The sequence below is a fragment of the Delphinapterus leucas genome, chromosome 12 (assembly GCF_059928025.1).
Source record: "Delphinapterus leucas isolate spDelLeu-1000000601 "Yukka" chromosome 12, BTC_Dleu_Yukka2, whole genome shotgun sequence".
In the NCBI taxonomy this organism is placed as follows: Eukaryota; Metazoa; Chordata; class Mammalia; order Artiodactyla; family Monodontidae; genus Delphinapterus; species Delphinapterus leucas.
Genome location: NC_143140.1, coordinates 53,023,189 through 53,044,435, shown reverse-complemented (window position 1 = coordinate 53,044,435; position 21,247 = coordinate 53,023,189). Strand labels below are relative to the sequence as shown.

The 21,247-nt window shown below is 42.3% G+C and overlaps 1 protein-coding gene across 2 annotated transcripts in view; it reads right to left on the bottom strand.

Annotated features, from left to right (window-relative positions):
• DSE (dermatan sulfate epimerase) overlaps positions 1-20,525 on the bottom strand; it is a 69,614-nt gene extending 49,089 nt beyond the window's left edge. The window contains exon 1 of one of the 2 annotated variants that reach the window (XM_022554869.3): positions 20,315-20,525. The gene's annotated coding sequence lies outside the window, so the exon portion shown is untranslated. Of the gene's footprint in view, positions 1-4,334; positions 5,167-20,314 lie in introns of those variants that run through there. The other variant, XM_089921952.1, reaches the window with a different exon arrangement.
• Positions 20,526-21,247: the final 722 nt, after the last annotated feature.

The following is a 21,247-nucleotide window of genomic DNA, read 5'->3' as shown; positions in this document are numbered from 1 at the left end:
CCACCATAGCTGCCCTTGAAAGGAGTCTGTGTTGTCAGCATGTCACAAATGCCCCTGGGACATCATTAAAAATCAATGTCTAGGGGCTTCCCTGGTGGCGCAGCGGTTGAGAGTCCGTCTGCCGATGCAGGGGACACGGGTTCGTGCCCCGGTCTGGGAAGATCCCACATGCCGCGGAGTGGCTGGGCCCGTGAGCCATGGCCGCTGAGCCTGCGTGTCCGGAGCCTGTGCTCCGCAATGAGAGAGGCCACAACAGTGAGAGGCCCGTGTACCACAAAAAAAAAAAAAAAAAATTGAATTGTAGTGAATATTTAGGAAAGAAGAGCAAAATGTATGCCCCCCACAGCTCCTGCCACCACCTCCACCAAGCCCAGCCCAACACCAGCTGTTATGGTTTGCCCAACCCAATGGATAGGCCCAGTAGTTAATAATATGACTAGGACAGCTAACCCTTCCACACTAGATCTGGATGTGCCCTTATCCATGAAGGGCTGAAACAGCCCAGCAGACCAGACAACTGAACACCCCTGACACCATACCCTCTGCCCTGGAAAATGTGCAGACCCTGCAGGAGTTAGCAACTACAACTCCTCCCTCGTCATGCTTCCAGACTACTGGAGTACTGAATTTTGCCTGCAAAAAGGCTCAAAGACAAAATGAAATGGTTATACTTTATAAGACAAGCTATGAGTAAATTCTAGTTTATCTAGCAGTCTAACAATTGCATATCTTCTGAATGGTACTTTTTGTTACAATTTTAATCAATTTTCTTAATGATGACATCGGACGATAATATCCTATTTTCTGAATTTTTTACTCATATTATTTTCAGGCTAATTTAATGAGTGTATTTCTTTTTTGGTATTCTGAATCTTTTAAAAAGCAGTAACTTATGCGTATTAAGTTTTCCACTGCATTGTTTTCCAGAATTGGAATATCAGTTCCCTATCGATATTGGGGGTAAGAGTTTCTTACAAATATTAATTAACTCAACTATGTATTGAGAAGCCATTAAATCCAGGAACTATATACTAGGCATGAGGATACAAAATGAAAATTCTTCCTTAGTCCAAAGCAATTTATTTAACTTATTGTACCTGGCCCCAAAAGACAGTTAGCAATCTTTTAATTTTTTTTTTCCAAAATTTTTCTAAATAGTGAGTAATCAAAGACTTTTCTAGAAGAGTCTGAAAAATCAGCTCTGGCTTTCTCAGCAATCGCTTTAACCATGAAAACACTCTTTTCTGGCATTACTGACTAAAAATATAAAGCATGAAAAGATGAATAAAGATAATGAAGCCAAGAGCTAAATATAACCTTATACAGTTTCTATAACAGTTAAACTAAACCACGAAATGCCCATGAAAACTAAAGTAAAATTTTTCTTCCTGCCATAGATTCATGAGGGCAGACCAGTGAGGTAGTTAGGAGTGCTGGCTTGGGGGTCAGAGTGGCTTTTTTCACGACTGTATGACTTTGGACAAGCTAACTCTCTAAACCTACTCCCTTACTTAAAATGAAGATAGAAATGATATTCGTCTCACAGACTGCTTGGGGGATTAAATGACATAACACCTATAAAGTACTTAACGCTTTCTGGTAAGTGTTCCCCCAAATGCTGGTTCTCATCATTCACCTCTGAACCTGATTAGCAATTGAGGGCACAAGCTGGAGCCAGACTTCCAGAGTTTGAAACCCGGCACCACCACATTCTTAGCTATGTTCCTGTTTCCTCCTCTGTAAAACGGATAAAATAATACCTGCCTCACAGGGTTTCTGTGATCTTAAATTAGCTTCAAGTATTAAAAGGGTGCCTGGGATTTAGAAATAGTTCAATAAATGCTAGCGGTTGTCATCACCTTGTCAACAAGAACACCAAAGTCAGTCCACATAAGAGGAAGTGTGCCATGACACTACGAGGAAGTGCTCACGAACTATCACTCACAGAAAGTTATTTTTAAAATAGGTACAATGCACCGGGTACTCAGAACCTTGCAGAATCTTCAAGAGCTTAAAAATATCAAATACTTTGACAGATACAAAGTATTTGATGCCAAGAAGTCGGTCCTTCTTCCTGCACAACTGCACATTTGTAACTTTCATGCTACACATTCCATGTAACTGAACACATCTGAGGAGAAGTTTCCACATTTAATACTATTTCTTCACCAACCAAATTTTATATACAGAGATAAAGCTTACTGATACACCATACTGATATATATGTGTTTACACAGTCAGAAAAATATACTAAACATAGAAACAACAGTCTTGGTAAAATTTAAAGATGAAAAAGTTACTTCTGAACTTAAAATTTTACATATCTTATGTTTGATTGAAATATATTTTCTACTTCCCATAAATGATATTATACATTAGTTTTCAGTTGGTAATGTAATTCTTTGAATTTGTGAATATAAGTGCCTTTAATTCTGTAACCAAATCTCCCCCTTTGATTCTGAGATATGTTGACTTCTTTTCTTACCAGTTGTGATGGTTAATTTTATGTGTCAACTTGACTGGCCAAAGAGTGCCCAGATATTTGGTTAAACATTATTTCTGGTTGTGTCTGTGAAAAGGTTTCCTGAAGAGGTTAGTGTTAAAAGCAGTAGCCTGAGTAAAGCAGATTGCTCTGATATGGGTGAGCCTCATTCAATCCATTGAGGGTCTGAATAGAACAAAAAGGCAGAGGAAGGGAGAGATCCCCCCCTCCTTTCTCTCTCTCTCTCTCTCTCTCCCTCCCTCCCACCCCTCTCCTCCTTTCTCCCTCTCTCTTTGCCTGACTGATGAGCTGGGACGTCCGTCGTCTCCTCATCTAAGACGTCGTCTCCTCATCTAGACGTCATCTAAGGACGTCTGCCCTTAGATTGGGACTTACACCACCAACTTTCCCGGGTTCCAGCTTGCAGACAGTAGGTCGGCCTCCATAGTTGCATGAGTCAATTCCTCTGCCTCAACTTCAACTTCCAGGCTCCCTTCCTCTTTTCCGCCTCTTTCCTGATCCCAATCAATACCACATAATTGCAGGTTAGTTCCTCTATTCTCCTAGCCCAGCATCTGCAAACTTATGTGGGATGTGTCATGACATCAATTATACATTTTCTGGCAAAGTACCACAAAACACGTTTTAACCTCTCATCTATAATCTACTCTGGTTCACTCATTTACAAATTTAGCTAAAACTATGTATACTTGGGGTATGTCCTTATATCATCCCCTCCAGCATCAGGTCCTGGAAATTTACCCTCTAATGATAATGACTCTAAGAAGCACTAATACCATGTTCAAAGCCCTACCAAGCTATGTCGGAAAGGGTTAACTCAAAACCTACACATTTCCAAGAAAGGCCTGTCTTCAGGACTGACCCTTGTCTGGCTCATGGGAGATGAGCTCTGAGCCCTTGTAATATTCTATGTAATAAGAGGTTTTTTTTGCATGCCTGAGGCCTTGGGTCATGTGGTACCAGTATGATCAGATAATTTACACTAACAATGTGATTCACGACAAACTCCTGTCTTTGCTCTGGGGGGCTAGAATCTGAATATCTGAAGTCATTCATATAGGCGTTGTATGTTTACACGACTGAACCCCAATAAAAGCCCTGGACACCAAGGCTCGGGTGAGCCTCCCTGGCTGGCAAAGCCTTGCACGTGTTGTCACATATTGTTGGTGGGAGTGGAACTTCATTAGTACAGGATACTGGAAGCCAGTGCCTGTTTCTCCCAGACTTAGGTCCATGCACCTTTCCCCTTTGCTGATTTCAATCTCTATTCGTTGGCTGTTTTAAACTATAACCTGATTTTAACAGCTTTTTGAGTCCTTCTAATGAATCACTGAGCCCAACAGTGGTCTTGGGGACTCCCTGACTTCCTTTTAGTTCAGTCATCTAAATTCCTGTTCGAATTCTGAGAGTCTCGTCATAACTCTTTGTCCCATTAGACAAGAAAATGTCGTGATACTTTTCACCAAATCTTTTTCTTTACTCAACTTCTATTATTTTTCCAACTTCAACCCAGAAAAATGACTCTGTCCAAGGATGTTGCTGTTAAAGCAAAGGACACAGCAGGATACACTGGACTCAGAAACTGCTTAAAAGCTTTAGATATTGTCTAAAAATGAAATACATGATGTTAGGCAAAAAGCTTAAAAGCCTTTCATTGGAAAGTAATTTGCTGGCATTAAACATACAATTCCAGTTCATTTGATTAAAATTAAACTTTCATTTATTGGATGGGTACATATGGAGTGACGCTTTTATCACAACACACAAGCTCTATTTTCATTTCTCACTTATATTCAAGCATTCTTCCATTTTTTAATCTTCAAATACTCACCAATGATAAATTTCACTTTCTTTGTTGTTGCCTTTCACATTCTCAAACATTTTTATGTGTACTTTTGTTGACTCTCATTTTTGTCTCAGATCATAGTTCTTTGGAATCAAAATCCCTGAGCACTTTCCAAATGTCCTCCTATGAATCATAATCAAAACTCAGAATACCACAGACTTGGTTTGTGAAACAATGATACAGAGATGTAATTAACCCAAAGATGCAGGCACTGCCTTCTCAGACTTCCCCATCTCAGTCTCAGTTACTGGCAACCAATCAGGCCCAAACTACCCCTCCTTCCCTTCCCGCCTCTGTCTCCATATTCAATCCATCAGCAAATTATGTTGGCTCCATTCTCAAAATACATCCGGAATCCAACTACTTTTGCCACCACCATAACAGCCTAAGCCACATCATGTCTTGCCCAAATTATTGCAATAGCTTCCAAACTAGTCTCCCTGCCTTCACCCTCATCTCCAGTAGACATTCTCAACATGGGAACCAGAGCCATCATGTTCAACCATAACTCAGATTATGTCACCACTCTGTTTAAAACCCTCCAGTGTTTCTCCATCTCATTCAGAGTCAGCACCAAAGTACTGACAATAGCTCTCAAGTCATTACATGGCCTGACTGTGTTATCTCTGCCTTCACATCCTACAGCTCTCCCCACTCTTCCCCCATTCTCGCCAGGTGGCCTCTTTGCTATTCTTATACACACAGGGTGTGCTCCCTCCTCAGCACCTGTGTGCTTGTTCTTTCGCCTGGCATGCTTCCCCCAGACATCCACATCCACATGCTTCCCCCAGACATCCTCACCTCCTTTACGTATTTGCTCAACTGCCACTTTCTCAGTGAGGCTGGACGTGACCATCTTATTTAAGTTACATTCTTACCACGCACGACCACCACCATTCCCTAACTCCCTCCGGGGTTTTATTTTTCTTCATGGCACTTACAACCCTTTAATCTACCACACAATTTACTTATTTCTTTTGTGTGCCTGGCTCCCCCTTCTAGAATGTAAGCTCCGTGAGGGCACTTTGCTTTCTGCTATATCCCCAACATCTAAGAGTGCCCAGCACTTAAGAAACAGAATATTTACTGAATAGATGAATTTCATGAATGTGTTAAGATGTAAACCTTTAAATACTCAGAGATAACTATACATATAGTTAGATAGCTATATAACTACATAAAAAGAAGCAATAAAAATCTTTTGTGGGGCTTCCCTGGTGGCTCAGTGGTTGAGAGTCCGCCTGCCGATGTGGGGGACACGGGTTCGTGCCTTGGTCTGGGAGGATCCCACATGCCGCGGAGCGGCTGGGCCCGTGAGCCATGACCGCTGGGCCTGCATGTCCGGAGCCTGTGCTCCGCAACGGGAGAGGCCACAACAGTGAGAGGCCCGTGTACCGCAAAAAAAAAAAAAAATCTTTTGTGTACCAAGATAAGCATTTTGGAGGTAAACTATACTACAATGCTTGAACCTTTGAAGGTTGCTGAGGGCGATTCTTACGGAGTTTACTGAGAGCTGCCCCCTGCCCAGTGCCCTCCCAACCCTTACTTAGGCACAAAGCTCCATGCCCACCCTCGGCTGTGGCTGGCTCCTGCACCCCCAAGCCTGCCATGCCCTTGTCAATGTGCCTGGCCCACCTCTGACCACAGTCCACTCCCTGAGCATCCCTTGCTGTTTCCTAGCATTCCATGAGTGGTTTTCATGGGTTTTCTCAGGGTCTTTCCTAAATGCCACCTCAAAACTTTCAGCCCCTCTTGCACAGGATTAGACATCCCGTCCCTCCCCTCTCTCCTCAAGCCCAGACTGGCCAGGCCACCCTTTCTGCGGGATAACTATTTCGGTGCCAAGACTTTTACTGAGGTTCTTCTGTTTTCAAATTTCAAGTGATTCCCTTCAGGTCCCCACTTTCAACCACATTCCCAAAGATTATCATCATTATTTAACGGTTTGGTTTAAGCGCTTTATTAGTGCTACTATTTGGAAATTTTTAAAAAATCCTCTGTACTGCCAACGTTTCTTTTATGTAGAGATGTCAAAATAATAAGGATACTTTCCAATGAATTATTCTTTCTTTCATACCTACACTATTCCTATTATCTTGTGCTAAAAACTTCTTATGATGAGCTTTTATATATCTGTCTATAAAATGTTACTAGTCGAGAAACAATTTTTAAGGAAAAGCTTCACTAGACTGCTGGAGACCATGCATGCTGTGCAGAACAAGACAATAATTTCTGAACTGATGGTCACAGATCCACAGGCCAAAAACCATGCTCCTGCCAGAAACACCCCAATTCAGGGCCTGAAATGCCAGATATTTAATATTTGTGTCTGTGTCTATATTCAAGGTCATGAACGTTTAACTTGGTGTCTATATCTGCTTATGGCCAGATTTTACCTAGCTATTTCTTTTGGTCAAACCTGACGGAGTTCTCTTCATCCATGCTGGAGAAAAGTCCTTTTCTACTAATCTTATGTCTTAGACTTTCTTCTCATGTCTTGCCCTAAATGAACATGGTGATGAGATGACCACCTGTCAGGTGACTCCTGAGTTAAATGGGGCAAGGGACAGTGCAGAGATCACTTGAGATGCTTCCAAATTAAAGATTTTGTGAAGCAACTTTGACTCTTTCAGTGATACATCCTCTGTTGTGCTCTCCCATGGAGACCGAATGCCGTTCTCCCCAAGCCATAAGCAAGATGGGAGCTAGCCTCTTCCATTCCTGGGGCCACCTTAGTTCTCTCAGTGACTCGCCAGGGGTGACTCTCCTGGCACTTTCATCACTTGCAATCACCATCTGTCTCTGTACTCTTTTTAATCTTCACAGGTCATTTTTATTGTTTGGCGATATTTCTAACTCCCTCAGTGATTCGGGAACCTCAATCATATTTGTCCTTTCTACCTCGATCCCTACTATAAACCTGGGAGGCATCAACTTCTATCTGACATCACTCAGATGCATATCTACCCACTTATTCATTTCCAGCTAACTTCTCAGTAAAATCTTTACTGTGATACTTTAGATTTTTGCCTCTTTCCAAAAGCATTCTATTCTTCCTCTATCACCTATACTTTGGGACGGTGACATATCATCCACATTTACAGAGAAAACTGAAATTATCCAGTGCAAGTATAATGTCCCTAAACTTCTCTTAATGTCTTTATCTCTAATCCTAAATGGAAAGAAGTCACAGAAAGTCCATGTTGAAAAGAAAGAAGAGGGCTTCCCTGGTGGCACAGTGGTTGAGAGTCTGCCTGCCGATGCAGGGGACACAGGTTCGTGCCCCGGTCCGGGAAGATCCCACATGCCGCGGAGCGGCTGGGCCCGTGAGCCATGGCCACTGAGCCTGCGCGTCAGGAGCCTGTGCTCCGCAACAGGAGAGGCCACAGCAGTGTGAGGCCCGTGTGCCGCAAAAAAAAAAAAAGATGTAACTTGAAATCTGTAATGGGTTGAATTGGGTCCTGCAAAAATTCATATGTTGGAGTTATAATACCCAATACATCAAAATGTGACCTTATTTGGAAACAGGGTCATTGCAGATATAACTAAGATATAATAATTATAATTAAGATGAAATCTTATTGGAGTAGGATGGGCTCCTAATCCGACTGTTATCTTTATGAAAAGGGGAAATTTGGAGACAGAAACACATACACAGGGAGAGTGCCATGTCAAGATAAAGCTAGAGATCAGGGTGAAGCATCTACAAGCCAAGAAATACCAAAGATCGACAGAAGCCACCAGAAGCTGGGAGAGAGGCATGGAATGGATTCTCCTTCATGGCCTTGGAAGGAACCAATCCTGCTGACAAGCTGCTTTTGGACTTCTAGCCTCCAGAACTGTGAGACAATAAATTTCTGTTGTGTAAGTCACCCAGTTTGAGGCACTTTGTTACAGCAGCCCTAACAAACTATACATAGTCCTAGCTCTACAGTTTTCTCATTTCTAAAGAAGGGATCGTAATTCTTATTATATCTACACCAAAGGCTGCTATAAACAATAAACACATATAGTGCTTACCAAGTCCTAGGAACTATGCTAAGTACTTCATATGGGTTAACTCATTTAATCTTCATCACAGTGCCATAATACAGATACTAGTATCATCCCCTTTTCACAGCTGAGGAAACTGAGGCACAGACATAATAAGTAAGGTCACACAGAAAGTGAAGGAGCCAAGATATAAACCTAGGCAGTCTGCTAATATTACCCATGATATAACTATCTTTGTAAACCATAAAGTTCCTCCCAAATTAATCACCATCATCATATCACTTTCTTATTCAAGAGCTTCTATACACACAGCAAAATGAACAATTTTCTCCTCCAAGAGCTTCCACAGTCTAGTTCTGGCCCACCTTTTCAACATTATCATTCATTTCCTCCCTACACAAACTCTCCCTTCACACTTAGCTATTCATCCTTGCTTGAGCACAACTCGTATTTTTGTCCTTGATTCCCTCTGTTACTCTCTCTGGGGGCTCCCTCTACGGGCTCCACTTCAACTGCATACCTTTCTCAAAGAACACAGTGCTATGTATGAGGCTTTCCCTAGCAACTCCATCCGTAAGTGGTCTCCCCTATGGCCCCATATATGCATTGCTCAATACTCTTTGGGAATTCAGGGATGATGTCAACCAAGAAAGTGCTTATGCCATCGTATAACATGGCAAAAGAAAGAAAATATTAACACAAACCACTAAAGAAAAAGGAAGTAAGGGAATTCCCTGGTGGTCCAGTGGTTAGGACTCCGTGTTTCCATGGCAGGGGGCATGGGTTCGATCCCTGGTCTGGGAACTCATATCCCGCAAGACAAAAAATCAAAGAAAGAAAAAGGAGGTAAGTTTGCATGAGAATTACAAAGTACTACTTAAATTTACAGAAGTTAATACTTCCGGCTGAGTTGAAGAAGGAAGGATGCACTGAGGAGGTGGTATCTGAATTGGGCCCTAAAAAGGAGTCAATATGCATACTGAGTTACTTGAAGGTACTTGTTATCTTCTTTTCCCACATTTATTGTCAGTCCTCTTTGGCTCCAAAAGGGATTTGAGGCAGATCTCACCTGCTCAAGTATAAGCTGGTAGAAGGCAGGGGTCTGAGTCTTCTTTGTCTTTCCTATGGTGCCATGCACCAATGATTACATGCAACACAGGCCTTCAAAAATATTTATGGAAAAGAATGAAAGAGTATACAAAGAAGGTAAGGACGAAAGGAGAGAGAATGTCATAAAAGGAGACAAGTGAATTCCCATGATTTTTCTAAGAAGTTCTCCTTGACCTGGCAGCCACCCCATTCCTTTGCTCACTCCTCTTCCTGTGCCTTTGCTTAGCTGGCGGGCTCTGCTTGCAATGCTTTCTCCCCTCCCCTTTCTGGCATAAAATCCTCTGAGGCCCAATTCACTCTCCCCTTCCTAGCTGAGTATTCTCTGCCCACGTAAGCCTCACAGACATCTTCCTTCCTGCAATCCTGCTGCATGCATTTGTCTCTGTTCAACACTTAATTGTTCTCATAAAGTTTCATATTTAGTTATCCTCCAACCAGATTTTATAGCTCCTGAAGGCTGGAAACCATGTCATATTTCTTTTGCATGCCGCCCCTCTTTGCCTCCACCCAGACGTCCCCTCAAACACAGAAGTACCTGGCAAGTACTTGCTGAATGACTAAATCCTTTCAGTATTTCTATTGCTAAAGTAGAACGTTCTTTCATCTGACTTTCCAGGTTCAAAAGTACATTGAAAAAAGTTATATATCAAAGCATTCATTTCTGATAACACAGATTTATCTTTTCTAAAACTTGCAATCACTGAAACAAACTTCAGTGGCTTCACCAAGAAAAAAGGATGTAAACACACAAAGAAGGGTCTGTTACATAACTACCCTAATACTTCTAGCTCCACTCAACTTCTTTAGGCACAGAATTTATCATTTTATGGCAATTTAGTAGTATAAATACTGCCAACAGATTTCTTCCCCAAGAAAGAGATACTGAAAGTGGTCCAACTTATCCTAAAACTTGCCAGATTAAATTTCACAAGTAGAGGTGAAACAATTTTTAAAGTTCCCACAGCAGATACTCAAATACCATTTGTTAATTTGAATTTTATACAGAATAACTCTATGCAAGTCACAGTAAATCTAAAAACTGTAATGGTGAAAATCTTAGAACCCTAGCAGAGCATGTGGTAAACAAGATGAATCTAATCTGAACAATACTGGTCTCCTTAGAAAAAAAGGTGGATCTTAAAATTTGACACTAGAATTTAAGAAAGGATAAATTGAACTATTGCATAAAAGTAACAGATCGATTCTTATCTTGCTCTCTACTCCTCCTGGGTTCTCATTAGAGCCAACAGGCTCTAACTTGTAAAAGACTTACATTAAAGACAGAGGAAGAAAAGAAATTAACCTCACAACTAAAGGAGACACTTTTACCTAAGTTAACTCTGCAGGCTTTTCAGTGATTCCAAGAACCAGTTTCCTCTGAGAAAGGTAATTGTGAAAAACATTTCAAAATTGCTTTAAAACTATGGGCTGTGAAACTAAGTAGAAACATTTAATTCCAGTTGCCAAAGACACTGACATTGTTGGGCTCCACTTCTTGACATCCCCCAAACCCACTGACCCAATATTGGCTAAGTGTGCATTTTCCAATACCTTTTGCAGCATCGCTATGAGCCTGCTTTTAAGATGATTACATCTTAAGTCCTACCTAATTTTCTTACTGAGAAAAAACACAACTGGTCTGACACCACAAATTAATTCTACTAGATCACAGTATGTCAAAGGGACAAAGGAGCCAACTGAAATAGTACCCAAATTGTTTGAATTTGGACCCAAATTCAGTCCAAAGCTGAAACAATTTGAGCAACAAAATAAATAAAATAGTTCTGGATTACAACCCAAAGTATAAAACAATATCCATGAGTCCATACTGGTATAAAAATGACTGAATAAATAAATACATGAGGGAGAAAAAACAAATCTTTTGTGCATAAGAATTCCAAATGTTCGGTGTAGATACCCTGCTCTTTCGGAAGTGGAGCATGACCTCCCCCTCCTGAAGTGTGGACTGTGTCTTCCTCCCAAAGAGGACAGTATGGACAAGGGGGAAAAGAATAACCTCACAGTAAGAAACCTGACAAACGCTATTTCAGCCGGGTGATCAAGGTCAACATCAGCCATGATAAGTCATATTTATGATCTGTACCCTTGATATGATGTGATGAAAATGGCACTTTACTTTTATGCTCTTCCTCCCCCAAACCTAAAACCCCAGTATTATAATGAGAAAAATACTAGACAAATCCCACTCGAGAGACATTTTACATATATATATATATATATATATATATATTTTTTTTTTTTTTTTTTTTTTTTTTTTGGTACGTGGGCCTCTCACTGCTGTGGCCTCTCCCGTTGCGGAGCACAGGCTCCGGACGCGCAGGCTCAGGGGCCATGGCTCACGGGCCTAGCCGCTCCGCGGCATGTGGGATCTTCCCAGACCGGGGCACGAACTCGTGTCTCCTGCATCGGCAGGCGGACTCTCAACCACTGCGCCACCAGGGAAGCCCTCGAGAGACATTATAAAAATGCCTGACCAGTCCTTAAAATTGTCAAGGTCTTCAAACCCAAGGAAAGTCTGAGAAACTTTCACAGAAAATAGGAGCCTGAGGAGACATGCTATTGTAACTAAATATAATGTGGTGTCCTGGGTGAGATCCTGGAACAGAAATGGGATATTAGGTAAAAGATAAGAAAATTTGAATATAATTTAGTTTTGGTTTGGGGATTTTTTTAACACTTCCTTATTTTCTGCCACTGCAAGATGCTCCAGAATCACCTTGTATATTTCCTGCCCAGTCCTAGAATCAGCCATTTCTCTAAGGAGCCCTGGTTACTTTTGTGAAGAATGATTTTAAAAACCAAGAACTGAGCGCTAGGTGTGCTCATTACCACCAGGGTATCATTGCTGCTTGTCCTTTGCAGCTGACACAGTGAGGAAATACATGCGTGTATGCTAAACCATGTATATATAATACATGTATCTATGAACAATTCTAAATTTAACCATCTCTACTGATACTAAGCTAAACATGAGTTCACACTTAGTCTCCAGCTCTAATCCATGACAAGGATCATTCTGGCCTCCTCCCCTTCCGCTTCTGTAAACTACTTCACTGTAGAAAAACTGGCTCACTATAGAAAAAATTTTTTCTGTTTCTTTAATTTTGTATCTATATGAGATGCTGGATGTTCACTAAATTTATTTCATGATGTAAGTCAAATCATTATGCTGTATACCTTTAACTTTTATACAGTGCTGTATGTCAATTATATCTCAATAAAACTGGAGAGGGAAAAAAAAATTCTACTAGAGAGTCTATCTTCCTGAACAAAAATGAAGCAAAGTTCACATTGTTTCTATAAATGCTATTATTATTTTTAACCAAAATAATGCTATAAGAAGTTTGGAATATGAGAGAAGTTTCCAGACTCTTTCTGATATGGGCAACCTCTATGTTTTGACCACATGGCTAATGAATGCCCCATACATTCAGGTGACCACTGTTGCCAGTCTAGTTCTACTAGAAAAACTGGGGCAGGGAAAAGTAAAAGATATTGCTGCAAGTCCAAATGGAACACCATAGTCTGATGTCAAGACCTTTTTAAAGATTTTCTAAAATAAAAAAGAAATGTGGAGAAAAGTGACCTGTTTGGGGAGAAAACAGATTAAGCATAGAGGAGAGGAGTTTTCAGACACTGTAATGTGTATCTGTATGAAAGGCTGAAGCAGTCTTATATAGAATCAATATTTAACCAGTTAGCAAATACTTTGCTCTAATAAATAAAAATGCTAAGTAGAAACTATAAAGACAACTCGCATTTCAAACACTGAAACTAACCATTTCTTCTACATTCATATAATTAAGTCATTTTTAACTTCTAAGATTTTCAAATCCAGATGAGCAGAGGTCATAAAATTAGAACCCCAGAAGATAAATGCTAACATCCCTTCTGGATAACCTCACTTAAACCTCTCTAAACAGAGAAGAACTCAAAGGCCTCCTCCATAAATCCATTCTAAAGGTTAAAACATTCAGAAAAACTTCCCTGTATTTAGCATAAATCCCTCTTGATGCCTGCTCTACGGCGATTTCCTCTTCTTTTTCTTCAGGGAAGATGGAAAACAGCTGTTCAACATTCCCTTTCAGTCTCCTTTTTCCTTCCTGCCAGGCCCATTCCCCCCCTGGGAGCAGTGTAAACACTGCAGGTGATTCCTAAATCCAGCTGGCCCCTGCCCGATTATCCACGGGTCTGGTGAGCCTGGCCCCATCCATACCTCCTAGGATGATATCATTCAACTGCCAAGGCCCCAAGAAGAGCTCTTAACCAGAATTTGTGGAATTCCAGAAATCCATTACTTATAGTCTGTCCTCAGATATAGCCAAACAACAAAAAGAGCACTGTGTCAAGAAGAAAAGCTGACAGTCACAACTGTAAAGAAGGTAAGCGGTGTGATCCTGCAGCCAGGCCACCTTTACTACTGCTCTACCTGGTGTCAGGGTATTGAGTGCACCTTGGCGTGAAACATTTTTAAACTACTTGATGATTTTTATCATGCAATTCTTGAGTTTCTTGTCACTGACACACCTTTCTGGGTGTAAGCTAACTTTAGAAATGCTATAACCCTTTCAATACTTCAATGTAAAGGACTACTCTAAATGAAGGTGTCAATTTGTAGTCTGTTATTTCTTTACATGAGTAATCTCTACCAGATTCACAACATAATCTACAGATTACTACATTTTACACTAAGACTTATATAACCAACCTAATGTTGTTATCTCCCACTTCAGGAATTGCTAACAAATATCTCCATTTTTCTTGCAATAGCAATTAGACTCCCACAGTAAAGCCAGTATATTGCCTGTGTACTTCATCAATAAAAATATTACAGACCCACAAGCTTGGTGAGCCCATTTCCTTTACAAGTTCTTTTTAAGAGTTATGAAATGCTGACTCAACTTTGTTGTGGTAGAACATCTGCACACATTAAATGCCTATTGCTTAGTAGCTAAGTTTGTTACACATGAGAAAAACGTAAAATCCTTGATTTAATCAACAAATTCACAACCCTATGGCATCTATGTATGCAATGAATATTTCAAATGGAAAAATTTAAATGACAGCTTTTTAAATGAGTGTGGACCTACTCAATTTCTTCTGAAAGATCATGTACACTAATTTAAACACACACAAGGAATTTTACTATGATTATCCTACTATTTTCCACATTTACTGGGGAGAAGAGAGGCACTATTAATTCCATAAATAATACCAAAAAATGTTTCTGGCATGCAGACACATACATACACTCAGTTGCAAACTCTCTCTGACTCTGTCTAGGACAAAGCAGATGGGCACAACCTACAATGGATACGTCACATATGTGTAATTGAGAGTTAACTGCATACATGTCTTTTGCTATATTTTTAAAAACAGGACTATACTTACCTAATGGTTATAACTATTCTCACATATAAAATGCCAAAACAAATCATGCTTATTATCAGGATGTTTATAGCTTCTACATATTACTAAAGAGGCAAATTCTGTTCTTTCAGAAATTACCTACTAACATTTGATGACAACACTTACCAAGATCACGTGTATGGAACACCCCAAGGGAGTCGAAACAAATAGAAGGAAATTCAGCGGTAATCTTAAAGCACATCAAAATTCATAGTGTTATTCGGAATTCAGAACTGAACTCCATTCAAGAAATACACAGATGGCCTCAACAATCTTTTCTTCTCTTCCCAAAGTAAAATCATTCCCTTTTATTTTCTGTGATATTCAACAGATTCTCTGAATATTCTACCTCCTGCAGGTTTATACTCTTCTGGGCATCTGACAGAGGATCTGAAATCCACACCCTCAACAGGCTGGAGCTTGCTGAGACAAGCAGAAGGAAGCAACACAATTGGTAAAGCACCCAAAAACCTGAAGCCAGCTAATGAGAGCTGAGCAATGAGCCTAGGGTTTTGTGGGAATTAGAAGGGGCCCCAGGATGGAATCCTGACGAGGATGAGAAGAGATAGGCAGAGTGAGTGGAGAGAGCTGTGGGAAGAGGGTCTGTAAATAGCCAGTTTACGGAAGACTGGGAAGCACATAAGCATTCCAGGGAGCTGACAGTTCAGGGACAGTAATGAATAGTAAGCGGGATAATAAATTAGATCTGTAGGAAAATGAATAAGAGTCTTTAACAACATGAATGTGGAGTCATAAAGGAGAAAAGTAGAATTACATACGCCATTTAGGTTAATCTCATGTTTAAGGTAGACCACTAATTACTTGCAAATGAGAGACAACAGGTCTTCCCTGGCGGCGCAGTGGTTGAGAATCTGCCTGCCAAAGCAGAGGACACGGGTTTCGAGCCCTGGTCCAGGAAGATCCCACATGCCGCGGAGCAACTAAGCCCATGAGCCACAACTACTGAGCCTGTGCTCTAGAGCCAGCAAGCCGCAGCTACTGAAGCCCGCACGCCTAGAGCCCGTGCTCAGCAACAAAGAGAAGCCACTGCAATGAGAAGCCTGTGCACTGCAATAAAGAGTTGCCCCCGCTCGCCACGACTAGAGAGAGCCCGCGCACAACAGGGAAGACCCAATGCAGCCAAAAATAAAATAAATTTTTTAAAAAACTGAGAGATAAGTCTCTTACTTCCATGGTATTTCCACTTCTACACCCCTAAAATGAGGATAAGACACCTGCTCTACATCACTCTCCATTTCCACTAGGCTAAAACATCAAAATATTAGAATTATTTGAAAAAATATTAAATTACTAGGCAGTTTTAAAATGCAAGCATTCACGTAGCTGTATGATCTATCAAGGACTCTTCCTTCAATTGTCTAAATGTATATGAATTCATAAGAGTTTATTAACGCTAGTTTCTCCTCTTAATCGCGTCCACAATACTTCCTAATTTTCTTTCCAGTATGCTTCTTCCCTGCAATATCTCTCCACCATCCCCTAACCAAACCACTCTTCCATATGCAACTAGAAGTTGTGAAACAATAAAGTTAGATGGGTCAGAACTTGGGACTACATTTATTAACTCACATATATAGAAAGATTTTCTTTAAAGAAAAATTGCTTCAATTAAAAATATTATCCACTTAATGCAAAGTTTGATTTTTAACATCTTTCTTGGAGTATGACTGCTTTACAATAGTGCGTTAGTTTCTGCTGTATAACAAAGTGAATCAGCTATACATATACATATATCCCCATATCCCCTCCTTCTTGCACCTCCCTCCCACCCTCCCTATCCCACCCCTCTAGGTGGTCACAAAGCACCAAGCTGATCTCCCTGTCCTATGCAGCTGCTTCCCACTAGCTATCTATTTTACATTTGGTAGTGTATAGGTGTCAATGCTACTCTTTCACTTTATCCCAGCTTACCCTTCCCCTCCCCGAGTCCTCAAGTCCATTCTCTACCTCTGCATCTTTATTCCTGTCCTGCCCCTAGGCTCATCAGAACTATATTTTTTTTGCAAAGTTTAATTTTTTAAATATAATTTCCTATTAGAGTTGGGCATTAGAGTTGGCAAGACTTTGAAATTCATCCATTTCTAATTATTGCTATCACCAAATAGAAGCATGGATCAGTGCCTCTGGAATCTAGGACTTTAATCTCTACTTCCATTCTACCCTTAATTAATCATATGAATTTTACTGGAAAATAATTTCTTTTTGGTACTCTGGGCTTACACGCTTGCCTAATTCCCATGCTGGCCACTGACTCAGGTTTAGAGGATTACATTGCATCATCCAAACACCTACTGGTAATTTGGTGACCACCAAAGAGTTTTATTCTCCAAATCACTGTAGGTGAAGATAATGTAATTCCAAGATGAGAAAACCCTAAGGCATTTTATAATATAGTAATAAGAACTGTCCTGCCCTCCGCTTGGACCCATTATTTCAGAAGGGTTGCTGGACATGGAATCTCTGCCTTACCCACTCCTTCATAATAGTAAAGATCCAGCCCCTCTCAGTAAATGGAATAAAAGTATCCACTATAATGATGGAGTTCCCTGGACCAGACATTCTTGATCTCCTCAATATCCCAGGACAATAACAGTATTTCTTTTTTTTTTTTTAAATGGAGGAGGGTGAAAAAAGGATAAGAAAATGTGTTATGTCTAAGACTCAAACATGCTAATGATTTAAGTAATATTTAACACATGCTGCAAATACAAAATGCTAGTCCTTTAGTAGTTTCTTTACCCCTTTGGAACACGAAGGTTACTGATATATTAAAACCCAAATTTAAATGTATCTTTCTTTATTCCTCTCCATTCATTTGTTGAAATCATAATAGAGCGGATATCATGTAATTACTTTCATGAACATGTAATTTCTTTCATGCCTTAGTGTAATCCAAGGCAAGTAGAAATAAATACCAAAATATTCTGCTACAAATAATATTAAGAAATGTATAAACAAATTTTTTTTTGTTTAATTGCAGAATGCATTTTCATCTATGACCTTAAAACACTTTTTCAGAGATTAAAAAAAATCTTTATAATGAGGTATTGGGAAGGGCGGGGCAACATCTGTGAAGCTAAGAACTTTCCCTCCTGGATGGCCACCAGATTAAGGCAGTACTGTGGGATACTGGACCGGAAAACAAATATCATTGAACACCTGTAATTAGCTAATTTGTGGAATAATTTTATAAACACTAAAGTAGATGCACACACAAATATTAGGTATTAGGATGGTCCTGACCTCATGTGGCAAACGTAGCTAACTTCTTACCCAGTGTCTTTCCATAAGCAGGCCCCCAACCTCAGATGGAGGAACTTTAAACAGCTTCTACCCAGCAGGACCAGGAAGGTGCTAATAATCTCCTCAGTGACAAAGGCCTAAATCGTATTCTGTGGCAAATTTCCCTCTTTATCCACATTTCTTTTTTTTGAGAATTCCATTTTACTTGGTAACTGTACTATCAATACTTTTTAACCTGAATGTAAAAATGTACTATGTAGGCCACTGTCTTTATTTAACGAAAACTAGATGACACTAATACTGACATCATATACCAATTAATGAAAAATGATGCTTCCCAAGCCCAAACTCTCAGGTGCCGCTTATTTATGGTTTCTCCCTTTCTACCTTAAGAGCTTGGGGAGAGCCAGGGCAGTTTCTTATATCCTTCTGTATGTCTCCTAAGTAAACAGCACTGTCTTGCACTTACTGCTGAACCCACACAGAGGGGTCACTAGATGATGGAGGCATCAAACTCAATATTTTCTCTTCTCCATTTATACTAGAACACATCTTACCTGCACACTTCATAAAAGGACACATATCTGTATGGGACCTTGTAGTACATGACACACAAATACTCAGATAATGCTGTATTTTATTTTTTCCATGCACATTACGAACAATTTGGGGATCTCATTTTAGAAGTAGTGTCAGAATATTCTGTAAAACATTGCACATAGGGACTTCCCTGGTGGTGCAGTGGTTAAGAATCCACCTGCCAATGCAGGGGACACGGGTTCGAGCCCTGGTCCAGGAAGATCCCACATGCTGCGGAGCAACTAAGCCCGGCCACCACAACTACTGAGCCTGCTCTAGGGCCCGCAAGCCACAACTACTGAGCCCATGTGCCTAGAACCCGTGCTCTGCAACAAGAGAAGCCACCACAATGAGAAGCCCACGCACCGCGACGAAGAGTAGCCCCTGCTCGCAACTAGAGAAAGCCCGCGTGCAGCAACGAAGACCCAACACAACCAAAACTAAACTAAAGTAAAATAATAATAAAAAACATTGCACATAATATTTCATTTCATACGGGTTATCATTTATTGAGAAATTTTTAAAAACTGAAGAAAAGGAAATTCCTGAAAGGTTAAGTCTATAATGTGAAAAATAAAATACTCAAAAAAAAACCTGTTTTGAAACTATTTCTCAGTGAGAACGTCCCTTCTCAAATTTAATGCAACATTAACTAAACCATGACTAATGAAAAAACGTTTTAAAAAACTTTATAACACGGAGATTCCCAGAAATTAAAAGTGGCATTTCCTGATCTAAGGAATTCCAGGTAAATGAGGCTCACCTACATTTTTTTAAGCAATGGATTCGGTTTCAGCTCTAATGCCCGCCAGCCTAAGCAGAGGCTGATGCCTCAAATGAGCAATGAAAATGAGAAAGTTCTCGGGTCACAAACTTAGCTCAGATTCCAGCCGCGACAGATCTTGAGCCCATGTGGCATTGCTCACAGAGCTTCCCAGCCTGTGAGTCAAGCACGTCCCAGCCCCACCCTACCACCAGGGGCTGCCAGGGAGTGAGGTTTACCAACAATTTCTCCCAAGTGTCTGCGGAGCCGGGCGGCTCTGGAATCCAGCGCCTGGGGGAGGCTCGGGACGTGCCTGCCCAGCTTCCACAATCGCAGAGGCGGGCTGCCAGCGCCAGCATCGGCACCCACGACCACTACCACCCCAATTAACGGAGACATACAGGGAAAGGAGGGCGCGAAGCTGTGCCAGGCTACCGGGCAGAGGGAAGCCGGAGCCCCCCGGCCGTCCAGGAAATCGCTGCTGGGCCGGCCGGACCCGACGCACCGAAAGTGATCTGAGTTCTTATGGTGCGCCCGGCTCTGCGCTGGGCGCTCGAGGGCTGGGAAGGGACTAAAAGCTGCCCCGCCGCCGGGGAAACCCACGGCTCCGGCTTCACGCCTCGCGCGCCCTCAGGAGCCCGGCGGAACCGGGCTCGGGCGCGCAGCTCGCGGCGCTCTGCGCCCGGCGGGGGACGTGGCTCTTCGCCTGCCTCCCGCCGGCGCCCGGCCACCCGTCCGAATCTCCGGAAGAAAGTTGCGCCGCGCGGGGCCCAGAGCGGCGCCCGCCGCGCGCCCCTGCCCACCACTCGCGCGCCCCTCCGCTTACCGCTCCCTGCCGCGGCTTCGTCCTCTCGGGCGTCGCCTCCCAGCTTGGGCCCAGGCTCCGGAAGCCCTTCCCGGCCCCCCTCACTCCAGGGCGCCCGGGCCCCTGGCGCCCTCGGAGCCGAGCCCTCAGCGCGCCCGCCGCGCCATGGGTGCGGGTGGGCGCCGCGCCACAGGATGCGCCGCTGCAGCCTCGGGCGGCGCTACTGCGAGCCGGGCCGGCGCGGGCGGGTGGGGTGTAGGCGAAAGGGGAGGAGGGCGGGACGCGGCGGGCGCTGAGGCTCAGCTGCAGGGAGGAGGAAACCGCAACGTCACCAGCGCCCCGGGAGGCGAGGACGGGGAGGGAGAAACGGGGACCCCTTCCCGCCGCCGGACCCCGACCTCCGGCCCGCCCCGCTTTCTCTTCCTCCTCCTCTCCCGGGACTCGCGACTCTCGGCCTTCCCCTCCACTCGGGCCCCGACTCCACGCACCCCTACCCTGCCAGGCCTCTTTGGCTTCAACTTGCTCTAGTTTCTAATGACCCCACGCGCTTCGGGTTCAACTCTAGAATCGCCCCCAAGCGAAGGGTACTTTTGGAGGCCCGAGGGGAGGAGCTGATGCTTCCATAGAGCTCCGGGAGAGGAAACCGTTTTCCTCCAACGTTGAGAACTTTACTACCGAGGCTGTTACCCACTCCCCTCGCCTTTTCCAAAATTGTTACCCCTCCGTTTCTCCCGAATTCAGTTTTACTCTCTTCTCAGACAGAAGGGTGGAAAATCACCTATTTAGAAGCGGTCCTCGCCTTAACCGTACTAACAAAATACAGTAAAGCCAAAAGCACTGAACCCTGCAAACTGAACGGATGTTAATCAAAGGTAAAGGGTCAGGAACAGAACATTTGATATATACAACGCACAAGAGGAAATTTAATTTACCTTATCTCCTAGGCCTGGGTGG